This window comes from Myotis daubentonii, chromosome 14, assembly GCF_963259705.1.
Source record: "Myotis daubentonii chromosome 14, mMyoDau2.1, whole genome shotgun sequence".
Taxonomy (NCBI): Eukaryota; Metazoa; Chordata; class Mammalia; order Chiroptera; family Vespertilionidae; genus Myotis; species Myotis daubentonii.
Window position 1 is genome coordinate 6,751,690 of NC_081853.1, and position 9,287 is coordinate 6,760,976.

General features: G+C 39.5%; 1 non-coding gene across 1 annotated transcript; it reads right to left on the reverse strand.

The window, feature by feature from the left end:
* Positions 1 to 4,411: 4,411 nt before the first annotated feature.
* On the reverse strand, positions 4,412 to 4,518 carry LOC132215973 (U6 spliceosomal RNA). The gene has a single exon (XR_009448662.1). It is a non-coding gene; the product is annotated as a U6 spliceosomal RNA (small nuclear RNA).
* Positions 4,519 to 9,287: the final 4,769 nt, after the last annotated feature.

Here is a 9,287-nt window from a genome sequence, read left to right on the forward strand (position 1 = left end):
TTTATAGATAACACTGGTTAAATCTCTAGGGTGGATTCAGTTAGAGTTTTGATTGACTGATAGCCAGAGTACTTATATTCTCATGCATCTTTAAGACTCAGTCTAAGAGAAGTTTACGTTTCTACCATAAGTGAGATGTTTTGCCTGTCCCTGCTTCCTTTTACTTAGAGTTTGAAAGGACTATGGTTCATATTTTTCTTACCATCAGAGCTTTTGGGGAAGGTATTATAATTCATCCATTAATTCCCTTTGTTTATAATGTACTTGCCTGGCATTCTTTGTGTTTTTAGAATCCACATTGAATCCATACCTCATTCACCTCAAACATTTTCATATTTATCTGCTAACAAAAAATAATTTTAAAACTCTAACATAATAATAGTAATAACTATAGTAATATTATTTTTCATTCATTTATTCAACAATATTTTGATTGGCTGCCTACTGTGTTCCCTGTGCTTTGCTGAGCACGGGGAACCAGGGGTGAACAAAACTAAATTGTATGCTACTTTCATGGAAATTAGAGTCTAGTCGAGGTGCCAGAGGAGTAAATAAGAATAAGATCTTTAAAAATTGTGACTGCCACCAATACCATGAAGAGAAGGTATATGGTGCAGGGAGGCATATGAGAGGAGGATATAACCTGATTAGGGAGTCAGGGAAGTGACATTTTTTTAGGATAAATAGGGGTTATTCATGTGAATGGGGGAAGAATTAGAAGGTTCCAGGCAGAAGGAACAGTACGTGCAAACTTCATCATAGGAGCAGAAAGTGTTCAAGACTCTGAACAAAGGCCAGTGTGGCCGAGTCCATTGGGGGGAAGGAAGGTGCTGGGGCATGAGGTTATGGCCATATTAATATTCGTCTTCATCCTAGGAGCAGTGACATTAATTTTAATTACCACTGTCTTAGAGTGGCAATATTGATAATAAATGTTAGAATCGTTATCTCAGCTATTGATTTTGCAATATCCAACAGCAAGTATGATTGCAAAAACTCATATGGCTTAAAGCAGTTGCTGGTGTTATTCTTGCTGCTTGCATATGATGTTTCTTGCATTTGATGTTGAAAATATTATTTTAAAATATTCTGTTATCTCTACTAATCTTCTGTGCTACTGGTGCCTCTTGCAGTGCTTCACGCTTAGCTGATGCTCAATAAATGCTTGCAGAGCAGTGAGTGAGAAACAGAGTGAGTCTGAGGTCGCCGGTGACAGGATCAAGTCCACACTTTAGAGGAAACATAAAAGAGGGGTCTGGACCCAGATGGGAGTGAACGCACCAACCAAGCAAGAAGAGGTGAGGGCAGGGCTAGACTAGGAATACCAATGTTGCTGCCCATCTTTTCTTACTGCCCAGGGCAAGCATAAAAAGGAAGGTTTTATTGTTTTCTTTCTTCTACACTGATTGGCATAATATACACAAATAAAATGTGTTAGATTCCTCGGGGATTTGTAGTTAAATTGGAGTGAGTTCATTCTCTAAGGAAACCAGGATGAAGTCATGAGCTCTGACAGGCTTTTACTTCCTGTCTGTGAAATGGGGGTAATGATAGTTTCTTTCTCATAGGGCTGTTCTGGCTAAATGACATCATGGGCAAGCATTTGCCACTGCACTGGCCCACAGCAGACATGTATGGTGTTAGTTATCTTTATTGGTTCAATGGATAGTTAATAAGCATCTAGTCTGAGACATCAAACACTAAGCCAGACAATAAAGTCATGAAGAGAACAGAGACCTGCTCTCCTTTGCCTCATAGTCCTTTGGGCGAAAGCAATGTAGTCAGAAATGATACAAGAATGGGACCAGTGAAAATAGAGGGTCCGAGGAGGGTGCTAGAGATTATAGGCAAAGGGACCGGGACAGGAGTTTTCAGGGAAAGGGCCATTTGCACCTAATCTCAAAGAGTAAGTGAAGAGCATTCCAAGCAGTTGCCTAGGGCCTTCCTGCTGTGTTCTCTGAGACAGCAGGGAGCCTGTCAGCAAGGTAGACTCTTGGGGCTCACACCAGAACTACAGAATCTGTGTTTTGGGAAAGTCCCCACATGACTTGTACTCAGGGGGAAGCTTGAGGACCAGTACAAAGATGCAGTCATGAAAATGTACATGATAATTACAGAATGTGTTTATTCCAAATGACAAATTTCTAAAAATCAAAATAAAACAGGTGATAAATTGGTATTTTTCCCTTCCATAATTAATGTAATGAACCAAATTACACTTCAAAATGAACCTATATGTATAACTAACTAATGGATCAAAGAAGTTGCAAATGAAATTAAAAAATACTTTGAGCCAAACTGGTTTGGCTCAGTGGATAGAGCGTCAGCCTGCGGTCTGAAGGGTCCCAGGTTCGATTCCGGTCAAGGGCATGTATCTAGGTTGCGGGCACATCCCCAGTGGGAGGTGTGCAGGAGGCAGCTGGTCGATGTTTCTAACTTTCTACCCCTCTCCCTTCCTCTCTGTAAAAAATCAATAAAATGTATTTAAAAAAAATACTTCGAGATGAATAAAAATGAAACATACATTTCAAAATTATAAGCTACAGGTAAAGGAGTTCTCAGAGGAAATTTTATAGCTGTAAATGCCTATAGGAAAGAAGTGCTAATAAATCTAAAGCAAACAAAAAGAAGAAAATAAATATCAAAGCAAAAATTAATAAAATTAAAAATTTTAAAAACACCCAAAATTAATAAAACTAAAAGTTGTTTCTTTAAAAAGATCAGCAAAATTGACAAGCATTTAGCCAGAATGATGAGGGAAAAAATGGAAGACGAGTTACTAAAACTAGAATGCTCAGAAAAGTACAGGGAACATAGTAAGCACACAAAAATTATTGAATAAGTCAATAAAAACTAATTAGAGTTATCATAAAAATATTCTAATGATTACTATTTTATTGAAGTTTGAAAATGATTCTATGTTAGCAGATGAATATGAAAATTTTGAAGTAAATGGAAAAAAAAAATACTGTGAAACAGGATTGTTGGAGAAGAATGTCAAATAAATATATTCAGTAATTCCGGTCCTTATTTATGGGCAGAAGACATAATATTGTTAGTCAAGATGGCAATACTCTCCAAATTGATCGTCAGATTTAATAGAATTTCTATCAAAATCCTCACTGGATTTTCTTTTATTTACAGAAATTGGCTGACTCATTCTAAAATTCCTATGGAAATGAAAGGGACTCAGAATAGTCACAACAATCTTGAAAAATAACAAAGCTGTAGAAGTCCTACTTTCCCATTTCAAAACTCACTACAAAGCCACAGTAGGGTGATGTTGGTCGAAGGATAGACATAGATTAATAGAATAGAATTGAAAGTCTAGAAAAAAAAACAAATACCTTTATATATATGGCGTATTGATTTTTGACAAAGGTGCCAAGATAATTCAACAGGAAAAATATAGTCTTTTCAAGAAAGGATTCTGAGACAATTGGGTATGCACATGCAAAAGAATAAGGTCGGGTCTCTTCCTGACACCAGACATAAAAATAAACTCAAAGTGCATCCTGGGCAAAATATAAGAGCTATATCTATAAAACTGATGTAAGAAAATATCAGAGTAAGCCTTCATAACCTCTGGATCAGACAATAATTTATTTGATATGACATCAAAATCACAATTGACAAAATAAAAGAAAATCTGATCTTCATTAAAATTAAAATATGCTTCAAATGACACCATAAAAATGTAAAAAGAAGATCTAGAGAATGGGAGAATCTATTTACAAATAATATATATAGTCCTAGCCGGTTTGGCTCAGTGGATAGAGCATCAGACTGCAGACAAAAGGGTCCCGGGTTTGATTCCAGTCAAGGGAACGTACCTGGGTTGCAGGCTCCTTCTTGGCCCGGGCCCCGGTCAGGGTGCTTGCAAGAGGCAACCAATCAATGTTTCTCTCTGCCTCTCCTTTTCTCTTCCACTCTCTCTAAAAATCAATGTAAAAATATCCTTGAGTGAGGAATAATAATAATAATAATAATAATAATAATAATAATATGCATATGAGCAGGGACTTGTCCAGAATATATAAAGAACTCTTTCAACTCAACAGTAAAAATTCAGCCCAAATTAAAAATAAACAAAGGACTAGAAGAGGTATTTTTCCAATGAAAATATACAGATGGCCAATGAGCACATGAAAAGATACTCAACAGCATTAACTACCTAGGACATACAAACCAAAACTATAATAAGATACTAATTTACCCCCACTAGGGTGGCTAAAATAAAAAAGGTAGATAATGAAAAGTGTTGGCAAGGATGTGGAGAAATTGAAGCCCTCTTACTTTTCTTATGGGAAAACAAAATGGGATAGCCACTAAGAAAAACAGTTCAACAGTTTCTCAAAATGTTATAGATGGAGTTACCATGTAACCCAGCACTTCTTTTTTTTTTTTTTTTTTTAATATGGAACACTTCACGAATTTGCGTGTCATCCTTGCGCAGGGGCCATGCTAATCTTCTCTGTATCGTTCCAATTTTGGTATATGTGCTGCCAAAGCGAGCACGTAACCCAGCACTTCTATTTCTAGGTACATACCCAAAAGAATGAAAATATGCATGAACACATGCCAGAACCGGTTTGGCTCAGTGGATAGAGCGTCGGCCTGAGGACTGAGGGGTCTCAGGTTCGATTCCGATCAAGGGCATGTGCCTTGGTTGCAGGCACATCCCCAGTGAGAGGTGTGCAGGAGGCAGCTGATCGATGTTTCTCTCTCATCAATGTTTCTAACTCTCTCTCTCTCTCTCTCTCTCTCTCTCTCTCTCTCTCTCTCTCTCCCTTCCTCTCTGTAAAAAATCAATAAGAGATATTTTTTTTAAAAATAAAATATGCATGAACACAAATACTTGCACATGAATATTCATTACAGCACTATCTTTTAAGAGCCAAGAAGTACAAACAATTAGAATGTTGATCGATTGATGAATGGATAAACATAATGTAGTCTATCCATACAATAGAATGTTATTCAACAATATGAAGGAATCAAATACTGATACACTGATCACTAATAGATCTCAATCAGTTTCAATGATACTGCATCCTGAGTGAAGCTTAAAACCATTATAGAGAATGATGTAAAGAACCAGTCACAAAAGACCACATACTGGATGATTCAACGTCCAGAACAGACAAATCTATGGAGGAAAAAAAAGTAAATTGATGCTTACCTGGCACTAGGGGAGACTGAGAGTGGGGGAAATGAGGAGTGGCTGCTTCTGAGTTTTGGGTTTGAGGGGTGACAAAAATGTTCCAAGATGAGTTGAAGTGATGGTTGCATAACTGTGAGTAGACTAAATACCACTGAATTAAATACTTCACATGAACAAATTATATTGTATGTAGATTATATCTCAATAAAGCTGTTTTATAAAACAAATCTCTATGAAATGGGTTCTTAAATTGATGTCTGTGAACCGTTAGTCTTTAATTACCGTGAGCCACATGTGACTCTTTGAATAAATTAAATTAAAAATTCAGTTCCTCATTGCACCTGTCGATTGCAGCTGCTGGATGGCCATCTGTGGGCCGTGGCTACCACGCTGACAGTGCAGATACAGAACATGCCCATCGCAGGAAGTGCTCCGGGGCAGCCCGTCCAGAGCAGCCACCGGAAAGCTTTCGCTGGACGCATGGAAACCGGGAAGGCTTTGCCAAACCTGGAGCATAGCTGCATCTTCTTGTGCAATAAGATTGATGTAAATAGTTGCATCTTCTTGTGCATGGCTTTTAAAAGATTCTCAAAGAGGTTAAGCCTTTTTTCAAACCACAAAGCTGAATTATTAGGTATCAAAGTCATGTTCTGCTAGTCCTGAACTGAACTGAACTGAATCATCGTTGGATTTGACGGCTTGATTTTACCACCTGTCAAAAAATATGTAGCATTGAAGTTTGTTGGCTCTGCACTGCTCTCACCCAAGAAACAAAAGCTTCTGTAAAAATCTCTTTGAATTATGATTTCTCTCTTTGTTAGGACACACAAATGATTCTGACCCAAAGCAGCCATCATTCTGCCAGAGCCAGCCCTTGGGAGGCTCAGGAGGGCATTGGCCCCCAGAGGACAGGGAAAGCAACTGTCACATTGAGTCTGAACTGCCCCGCAGGCAGGCAGGTTGCTGAGGGGCGGGGGCGGGGGCTGAGAACGGGCTCAGTGGCCGAGAGCCTCACACAGGAAAAGCTGGGGTCCCCGGCGGCAGCAGGCAGGGGTGCAGCCACTTTCTGACGCACCTGCCTCAGGACGCAGGTAAATCCCATGGGAAAGGTCGTGGCGGAGATGAAAGGCTTCGTCTGTGAAACTGATTTCATCCGGCCTCTCCGCGATGCCAGTGGCTGGAAACCGGAAACCTGCCCCCGCAGCTGTCGCTTCCGCTGTTTCTAAAGTATCAACACCTGGCATCCCACAGTTGCTGTCACAACGAGGAATTCTTGCTTTGACGGAGAGGGTAAAGCGTGGCAACAGCAAGCACGTGTGACTGTGGCTGACAAATGGCTGTGTCAAATCCTCTGGAGATAAACATGTGGGCCCCCCGCTCTGAGGGGACAGCACAGGTGGGTCCCCTGAAAAATGCCGTCTCCAGTCATAGCCACAGTCACAACACCTCCAGCTTCTCCCCCTCAATGACAAGGAGCCAACATTACTGCTGCAACCTCCCTCCCCTCTACACCAGGAGGATTCCAGACTATTGGGTCAACTGCAAAATCAGGAGGTATGCCGGGCTCTTGGGAAGACATCAGGTGTCATATACTAGTGTACATACACAGTAGCATTGGTAATTGCTAACAATGTCATTTAAAAAGGGAAATACCTTTTCCCCCTTTTGTTATAATATTCAGTTAACTTTTCATGAATCCAAGGTCTGCTTATTTTTCTTTCAGATACTCCTTGAGTCTGTTAACTGGGCAGAGTAACTACAATAATGAACCATAATAGGCTTAGATGTGAACCTCAGCTCTACCCTTGGGCATGTGAACTTGGGCATGTTCTCTACTACTCTGAAGCTCACTTTCCTTACCAGGAAAAGGCAACAGTATAGCATCTGATTTAAAGGGCAGTAAGATTGCCTGGTCGGCCTGGTTCAGTGGTCGAGGGTCGACCTATGAACCAGGAGGTCACAGTTCCATTCCCGGTCAGGGCACATACCCGGGTTGCAAGCTTAATCCCCAGTGGGAGGGTGTGCAGGAGGCAGCCGATCAATGATTCTCTCTCATCATTGGTGTTTCTCTATCTCCCTTCCTTTCTGAAATCAATAAAAATATTTTTTTTAAAAAAACAAGTAAAGGGCAGTAAGATCAAATGATGGGATTTTAGTTCAATTCATGACAGTGCCTTGTTCAATGTCAGAGCTCAAGATTTGACAGCAATTGTAAAGCCCCAAAGTTGTGCTAATGGATTTCCACAGATCATGTTTAATCTTAATCTTAATCTTGATGCCAATGGATTAAATCAGAAAAAAAGAACAGTGGGGAAAGCGTGTCTTCTGAAATTATTTTTGAAAGAAACACTATATTGTATAAGACTATATGTCAGTAGTTTTTATGTTTTATAAGTTTGTGTGTGAGTTTTCATGATACCTGGAAGAAGTAAACTTTCCCATCAGTTAGGTTCTGTCATCTGTCTGGTGTATTTGGGTCTAGATGGAATTGATCTGAATCCTTTGATATTTAGCCTTTCACCATATGAACTGACCATTTTGCTCAGCTCAAGGCCACTGACCACAGGGCTGGGAAATGATGTCATTAAATTGCAAAAGGAGAGAACTCTTAAACAAACAGGAATGGGTCAAGAGTAGCTTTAAGAAACATGTGGTTTGGGTAGCATTTGGAGGTCAGAGGTATAAGTATAAGACAAATATGATGAAATGATAAATATAATTTCGGGACTCAAAACTGTTTATTTCAAATGAGAGATGTAATTTTTGTTTCTCTATGGTGATATGCTTGAACCTGAGACTAAAAAATTTTAACAGTTGCCAACAAAATAATCCAATAAGCTGCATGATAAATTTTGCTTCAACAATGTTCCTTAGAAGATGTAAATTAATCTAAAATTCATTTATTAATAGCTAAGAATTAAATTATATTTTTTGCTGACCTCCTTGGGGTTGGTCCGTAACTAGATTTCAGCTAAGTAGCAGAAGAGCTATTTAATAATCCTGACCGTTGGAGTGCTTCTACTGAATTGTGACATCCTTACAGGCACAGAAAGTTCCTGGCTGCTCTACAGCATGTGTACCACAGATTTCCACTTCAAGGAGTCATGTTGGAGCTCAACTGCATCTTACCGGTTCATGTGAGAAAAATGTCTGTTTTCAGACAATAAAAAGATCTTAAGATGCATCTATTCAGTTCCTCAGTAATTTCTGAAGCATATCTTTTTCATTTAGAACCTTAGAAACTCTGAGATGAATAAAATACTCAAGGACCCTCCCTGCCTTGATTTTATAGATATGAAATAAGGTCAGAAAGAGGAAGAAATTGGGCAAGGACACATAGTCTTTTTGTGGTTGAGCTGGATCTAGCCACAAGGTCTTTTGGTTCTTGATTCAGTGCTCAGTTCAGTTAATGAAATGACTAAACAGAGAGTTTGAGGGACTTATATGCTATTTTTCTTTTAAGAATATGGCCACATTGACTTTCATCAGCAAGTTTATTTGCATCCTACCCAGTCGCTCCCCTTTGTGACCCACAAAGTGATGTGAGATATGCAGAGTTCAACATTGACTTGTGGGTGGAATAACTGAACATGTAATTTTGGTGTAACAGTGAGGGTTATATGGTTACAAGCAGAAGAAACTGGACAACTTAGGCCCAAAGCGAATGTGTGAGGCACAGGGGAGTTCACACAGAATCCAGGCAGCAGTGAAGATCAAGACCCAGAAGGGGACATGCCATGTTAGCTCTAGGATCTGGAAGTCTGCTAACAATCAAATCAATACCTTCTCCAAGTGATATACAGTTTGTGTGGATGCTAATATTTTGGAGGTTTTGTTCTCTTTTTTTTTTTGTCCTTGTATTACTCTGCTCAGGTTTGAATCCCCAAGAGGTTGACTACAAGTGACATAGTTCCAGTCACTTGTCTGCCCCATGGCATCAAAACTAAAAGGTGCATCTTGGGAGAAAGGGAGATTAGGGGCTTCAAAAGAAGTTTGAGGTGCTGTAAACAACAGAAGGGCTAAAGGGTGCTGGTCCCCTCGGCTTTCCTTCCTGATGGTCAGACATCTCCTAGTGAGGCCTGTCAGGTTTAAGCATCCTTAGTTCAAACATACCTTTTAGAAG